The following is a 7,514-nucleotide window of genomic DNA, read 5'->3' as shown; positions in this document are numbered from 1 at the left end:
TAGGATAAACCTTTTGTACATTCTCCAGGTGTGAGACTAGCATAAACCTTTTGTACATTCTCCAGGTGTGAGACTAGCATAAACATTTTGTACATTCTCCAGGTGTGAGACTAGGATAAACCTTTTGTACATTTTTCAGGTGCGAGACTAGAATAAACCTTTTGTACATTTTCCTGGCGTACTGACTAGCTAACCCTCAATTAGTCGCGTGGGGTCATTATGACCCTATGCAATTTCTTTAATTAACTATTATGTGATAGATGGCACTTTACTTAGCCCTGCCCAAAGTAACTTCCTTACTTGTGTGTCTGTCCATGTTTCAGTCTTCCTCAGTATTCTACAATTGTAGGTTTTTGCAAAGTTATAGATTGTGGTCATATTCAACCTATGCGACCACACATGTTCCATTTTACCACGCGACTAATTGAGGATTAAGCAATGAAAACAGGTAAATTAATTTTCAAAAACAATGGACTTTCGTCAAAATCTTCACACAAACGGGAGAAAGAACTCATATCAAACGAAGATTTCTCTGCAACAGAACCGGTGAGCACAAAAGTTGTATCGTTCAAAAGCTCTAATACTAAGTTATCGTTGAAAAGAAGTTTTTTATTATTTTGTTTGTTGGATATCGTGGTGACCAGAACAGCCTCTAATTTCTGTACAATCGACTACCGACTTCAAGGTTAATCCATTAAAGTTTTCAGAGAAAACAAAATGGGGTGGAAAGACCCAATTCCATTACTCAGTATTTGATACATTAAATCTTGTTTTATATTGGCATAAAACCTGGTTTCAATATTCAGCATTTAATACATTAAATCTTGTTTTTTATTGGCATAAAACCTGGTTTCAATATTCAGTATTTAATACATTAAAACTTGTTGTTTTTTTTTGGCACAAAACGTGGGTTCAGTACTCAGTATTTAATACATTAAAACTTGTTTTTTTGGCATAAAACCTGTGTTCATTGTTTAGTATTTGATACATTAATTCTTGTTCTTTTGGCAGAAGCCCTGGGTCTATTGCTCAGTATTTAATAAATCAAATCTTGTTTTCTTAAAACCTGGGTTCAATACTCACTATTTAATACATTAAATCTTGTTTTGTTTTTTAAACAAAAGACTTGGGTTTATTGATTGGCATTTAATTAATTGAATTTTTTTTCTTTTTGAATAGGATCTCAATTCATTACTTAGTAATACAATAAATACAACGTTTTCTACTAAAAGACAAGGTTTCATTGCTTAGCATAAACATAGGGTTTTATCTAAAAAACAGGGAACGGTCATATTTAGAAATACAAAATAAGAAAACCTTCCTGTTAACAGAAGTTATTGTAGTTACTATTTTTGTGGATAACCTGCTTAGTTGTAACTCCTATTTCTATTCTCACAGACACAGTAGGAAAATGCTGATGGGTATATATTTGGAAATTCTGTTCTTATTGTCAGACAGTGATCTTTAAACATCAACATTTCCATGGGACAAACTTATGCAAGACTATATAAATGTGATACAATTTCCACTCACCTGTGATGAGCTCCACCTCCCACAGTTTTGATTTCTTTGATAGGTGCCTGTCATCCCTACATAGGCATTGCTATCACCTGTTTGATTATAGAACTGAAAAGATGGTTTTTAAGGAGACTGAAGAACAAACATAAGAGTGGTGCTTGGGAATACAGAATTGAAACAGGGTTAAGATTTACAGTCCTGATAAAACAACACTGATTGTTTGGGAAAGGACAATATTATATTCCTTTACATATGCTTTGTGAGCCCATCATGTAGAGGACGAAAAAGATAAGCATAAGTCTGGGAAAAGTACGAGGACTTTTGTAGCAGATTACCAATGGACAAAGCATATTTTGGTTAAACCAATAATGTATCTTCTTTGACAGTGGTACCTTCACTCTTGGAAAATAGTTGCTCTAACCTGCCCTTTTCTGGGAGAGGTACCAGTAAATATTTCTCTGTGGCACCCCCGCCCCTTTTTTTGGTAGTACTAAAATGAGATCGAGATTCAAGTTCTAGTTTATTTTACTAAAACCCTCCATTTTCTAAGGCATCTTTTAAAAAAATTATATAGTTTGTAGGCAAGATCTTTGCGTCATATTCTGTCTACATCTAGGCCAGCTCTAAGTGCATTACCCATTACATGGAGGTTGCAGGGCATGAAAATATCTTCAAGGCTATCTTAAAGGTCATCACTTGATACATTTACAAAAAAAGCCTCAGAGGGATGGTTATTTCTGCTTTTAAGAAATGCATGATTTTTCCCTAAAATTCTTTCTTTTAGCATGATGAAAAGTAAAGGCCAAATTGTAAAACTAGTTTTGAGTTTCTGACCAATATCTCATAATTACATGAAAATTCTTCACATCTTAACCAGTGGTTGTTTCTTTATACAATATGATGTATCCTGAATTACTTTTCTTTAGGTCATCCACCAGTTGCTTTAACTGGTCGGGTCAAAGGCCATGTCACAATATGTGACACCATTGTTTACCTCCCTCCTTAAACATCCTAGAGAATAGCAGACCAACATCACCACAGTGTTTCTGGTTCTGCTGCAAGTTTACTTGGACGTGAATAATTTCTCTGGAGTCACAGCTCTCAGATGTAATGCCCAAGGGTGGTGCACTCTGGTGGCAGCATTTGTCTTTGCTATCCTTTACACTGCTGTCCAGAGTTTGTTAAGACATCTCCACATGTGTGGACTTCAGCTATCCAATATTAACTAGAACAGCCCACTGTTTTCAATTTAAAAATTTTAGGGCAAAGCAAAGTGTCGAGATCATAAATAAAAGATACAAGAGAATATCCACTCCTGTTTATGTCATAAATCAAGGTTTCTATCATTTTGTGACTCCGTGCAGACTAACTCTGAAATATTCTTAGTTTGGTCAACTTTTTGACCTTTTCAAATACACACAGTTTCAAACTGAAATTATTTGAAATTCATGCTGAGTCGTGTGAGTTTCAAAATCATTTCAAACTTAAAACTGAGGTTTTTTTTTAAACCAAACTCATTTTAAATCAAAATCAAAAATTTAAACAATTTCATAAATGAAATAGAATTGGTCTTGAAAAAATCTCTTATATGCAAAAAAGAAGACCAAGTTTCATCATTTAGTATTTAATATATTAAATTTTATGTTTTCTGGTAAAAAAAACAAAAAAACTAGTTAATACTGACTTAATATGTTAAACCTGATGTTTTGTGGCAAAATAGCTTAGTTTCATTGCTAAGTATTCAATTCATTAAATCTCATGTTTTGTGGAAAAAAGTTTAGTGTTATTGCTAAGTATTCAATTCATTAAATCTCATGTTTTGTGGAAAAAAGTTTAGTGTTATTGCTAAGTATTCAATTCATTAAATCTGAAGTTTTGTGGTAAAAAAGGCTTAGTTTCATTGTTCAGTATTCAATACATTAAATTGAGATTTTTGTGGTAAAAAAAGATATGTTTCATTGTTCAGTGTTCAATACATTATATTGAGATTTTTGTGGTAAAAAAGGCTTAGTTTCATTGTTCAGTATTCAATACATTAAATTGAGATTTTTGTGGTAAAAAAAGATTAGTTTCATTGTTCAGTATTTAACACATTAATCTGATGTATTCTGGTAAGACTTAAGTTTCAGTACTCAATACTTAATACAATAAATCTGATGTTTTCTCAAATGAGATGAAGTTTCATATCCCATTGTCTAATTCATTAAGTTTGAATGATTTCTGAGAAAAGTCAGGATTTCATCATGTAGTGAGCAATAAATTAAATCTCATGTTTCCTGGTGGTTTATGTTAAATTTATTTAAAAAGATAATTTTGCAGACTATCTACATCAAATACATACACTTTCTCTCTCAAACAGTAAAATAAGGATTGTGAAATTAGGCTCATCTTTCCGTAAGAAACACGCTAGAATTTTTACACCACAGATCATGTTGCGGTCACCTTCAATTGTCATCTCAGTTCTTAACCATGTTATTGGAAATAATGAGACAAAGATGACCTAAACAATATGATAACAGGCTTCGCATTTGGTGCACACCACTACTGTATAAACTATTCCTTACAGCTTAGAAAAAATAAGGTAGCTTTTATCACCAAGTAACTCGATTGAAACATTTCTATTTAGTACAGCCTGTTTCTAAGGTAGGTGGTATCTAGCCAGAATTTGATCAATGGTGCTTAGTTCTGACTAGATATGGGTAAATCTAGGACACTGTGTTGTAACACTCACGCCTGTCTGAGCTGTTGAATAATAGTGTACTGTCCAGAATACAGTGTTTTAACAGTCGCACCTACATAATCTGTTCAACAATAATGTACTGTCCATAATACAGTGTTTTAACAGTCACACCCGTCTGATCTGTTGAACAATATAACAAACCTTCCAGATAACAGTGTTGCAACAGTCACACCTGCCTAATTTGTTGAACAATAGTGTACTGTCCAGTACACAGTGTTTTAACAGTCGCACCTACATAATCTGTTCAACAATAGTGTACTGTCCAGAATACAGTGTTTTAACAGTCACACCCGTCTGATCTGTTGAACAATATAACAAACCTTCCAGATAACAGTGTTGCAACAGTCACACCTGCCTAATTTGTTGAACAATAGTGTACTGTCCAGTACACAGTGTTTTAACAGTCGCACCTACATAATCTGTTCAACAATAATGTACTGTCCATAATACAGTGTTTTAACAGTCACACCCGTCTGATCTGTTGAACAATATAACAAACCGTCCAGATAACAGTGTTGCAACAGTCAAACCTACATAATCTGTTCAACAATAGTGTACTGTCCAGAATACAGTATTTTAACAGTCACACCTGTCTGATCTGTTGAACAATATAACAAACCGTCCAGATAACAGTGTTGCAACAGTCACACCTGCCTAATTTGTTGAACAATAGTGTACTGTCCAGTACACAGTGTTTTAACAGTCACACCTGTCTGGTCTGTTGAACAATAGTGTACTGTCCAGATCACAGTGTTGCAACAGTCACACCTGCCTAATTTGTTGAACAATAGTGTACTGTCCAGAATACAGTGTTGTAACAGTCGTACCTGTCTGGTCTGTTGAACAATATTGTACTGTCCAGAACACAGTGACGTAACAGTCACACCTGATCTGTTGAAAAATAACATACAAAGGCACATTCATATAATTATCTTAGAATTCTTATGCTAGCCTGATCTACTGAGCAATAATGTTTACATTACAGCTAAAACATGACCCCCAACAGGTCCAGTTCACAAATACTGATGGTTAAAACATGTTTTTTATTCTTTATGTGACAACTTTTTTGTTTTAATACAAGATTCATTTCCACAAACATTATATAATTAATAGAAACCAGTAAACTAGAATGAAAATTTCAGCCTTTCAAGGATTTTTTTTATAAATAATGTAACTGTTTGGACCTCCAAAAGTCCAGAAAGAAATTATCCTTACTGTGGGACAATACTCTCATACAATTTTGTTGCTACCTAAACGTTAATATATCCACCATTAGTTTGTAATATGAAAGTACAGCTATCAATTATAATCCATGAAACAGTCAGGTTAATCAAAAGAAAACCACTGATAACGTGTACAACTCTATCTCTGTACAACAGGTAAGTCTGACATCATGAGTGAAAATGTGTAAACATTCACACAGACTTTTTGTCAATATACAACAGTTATTAGCACAGGTAACAGGTGATATAAATTATAACTTCTTTTACTGGCATTTTCTAAAGCAATACATCAACAGTATTCAAAACTAATTCATTGATACGTGAAAATTGTGAGATTACGATACTAACGAAAATAATGACATTTTACAGGATTAATTTTTATTTTCAAAAATTTCATACAATAGTCACTATAATATTAAAATGACTTAACACATTTAGTGCCGAGTAATTCCACTGTACAAACCCGGTCTCGCCATTTCAACGTTCACTATCACCTACAGCACTGAAGTCCTCAATATCCTTTAACATTAAGAGGGAATTTGATGGGAAATAGCAGCTTGCAAACAAAACATAATTGAACGGGTTGGCCTGGAATCAAGCTATGTAGGTCTGAACCTTGATTAGTAGGGTACTTCTAGCAGCCAAGGATTCAGGTAAAAAACTAGACATATAATTTCACTCTCCCCACACTGTACACACAAAACCAGGCCTGAGTGCTGGCTGAGACAGGGACCTCTCGGATCAAGAGCAAATCTGCTGATTGTGGGAGATCTAGAAGCTGGACATCTGCAACAGAGTTCCAAGAACTTCATTTCTATCAATATTATTTGATCAAGCTCTTGCTCTAGAAATTCCTGTTTCTCCAACTCCGATTATCTATTTTATACACAGAACTGCTTTAATTTTACATCATATGGGAAGATAAGAAACTGGACAAAAAATTAGGAAGTACTTACAAAAAAATAATAAAACATACACTAATTGCAAAAGTTCAGTTAAACATACTAGTTCGTCTCAAATACATACATGTTATGTCTTTTATCTCCTTACATACAGTTAGGTATTACCATTTTAACACTATTAACAACTAAAAGATACAGCTACCACTTAGAGTAGCAGCTATTAACAATTTAAACACCAATTACCACTGAATTAATATTCTACACAGCAGTTTCTAAAACTGATAAAGATATCTGTTTGTTGTTAAGCACAAAGCTACACAATGGGCTATCTGTACTGTGCCCATCATGGGTATCATAGCAACATAAATCTTCAGACTTACCGCCAAGCCACTGGGGGATGATAGACGTAAAAAGTAACCAGGTATTATCACTTATCTCACTTTAACATCTCTTCAATTTTTTTTTTTTTTTTACAGTAACACTAACCACTCTATTATATTAACTTCTTTCTGTTTTACTGTACAACTCAAATACTTCAAACAACTGTGGGATACAATAGCTATATGTTTAGCTACATCATTTTAATACATATACTCACATCAAGAGGTCACTATATCTCACTCAGTTATGGATCTTGATAGCTTTTTCCGAGTAGTTACATCGAGATCTTTTAGGTGCCTTGTTTATGTGTTCCAGTCCTAGCCAGGGTTTGGGTGGCAGGGAACTTCCTGAAAGCAAACACTCTATACAAATGTCACCTTCTTAAAACATACTAATACATTAAATTCTTTGTGGCAGAAACTTCCTGTCACATGCTCTATGTGTAGAACAACGTTATGGAAGATAGCATCCTTCAAACCAGGCCCTAAGTTTTCACACTTCACAAGATGTTAACTTACTGAACAATGACAAACTGATTCTTGATAGAAGTAAACAGTCCTCAGTTATAGTTATTGATCGACAACTTTTGCTAAAAATTCTAACTCTGTTATAGTTATTGATCGACAACTTTTGCTAAAAATTCTAACTCTGTTATAGTTATTGATCGACAACTTTTGCTAAAAATTCTAACTCTGTTATAGTTATTGATCGACAACTTTCGCTAAAAATTCTAGCTATGTTATAGTTCTT

The 7,514-nt window shown here is 33.8% G+C and overlaps 1 long non-coding RNA gene across 3 annotated transcripts; it reads right to left on the bottom strand.

The window, feature by feature from the left end:
• Nucleotides 1-3,790: 3,790 nt before the first annotated feature.
• Nucleotides 3,791-7,503, bottom strand: LOC111089572. Of its 3 annotated transcripts, none has more exons than XR_002613814.1 (3): nucleotides 6,982-7,503; nucleotides 4,490-6,267; nucleotides 3,791-4,310 (listed from the first exon to the last, which is right to left on the bottom strand). It is a non-coding gene; the product is annotated as an uncharacterized LOC111089572 (long non-coding RNA). The 3 variants fall into 3 exon arrangements; XR_002613813.1 differs by having other exon boundaries at nucleotides 3,791-4,668; nucleotides 4,909-6,267; nucleotides 6,982-7,500; XR_002613812.1 differs by having other exon boundaries at nucleotides 3,791-4,847; nucleotides 4,968-6,267; nucleotides 6,982-7,499.
• Nucleotides 7,504-7,514: the final 11 nt, after the last annotated feature.

Source organism: Limulus polyphemus, unplaced genomic scaffold (genome assembly GCF_000517525.1).
Source record: "Limulus polyphemus unplaced genomic scaffold, Limulus_polyphemus-2.1.2 Scaffold6660, whole genome shotgun sequence".
NCBI lineage: Eukaryota > Metazoa > Arthropoda > Merostomata > Xiphosura > Limulidae > Limulus > Limulus polyphemus.
This window is presented reverse-complemented; position numbering and strand designations above follow the sequence as displayed.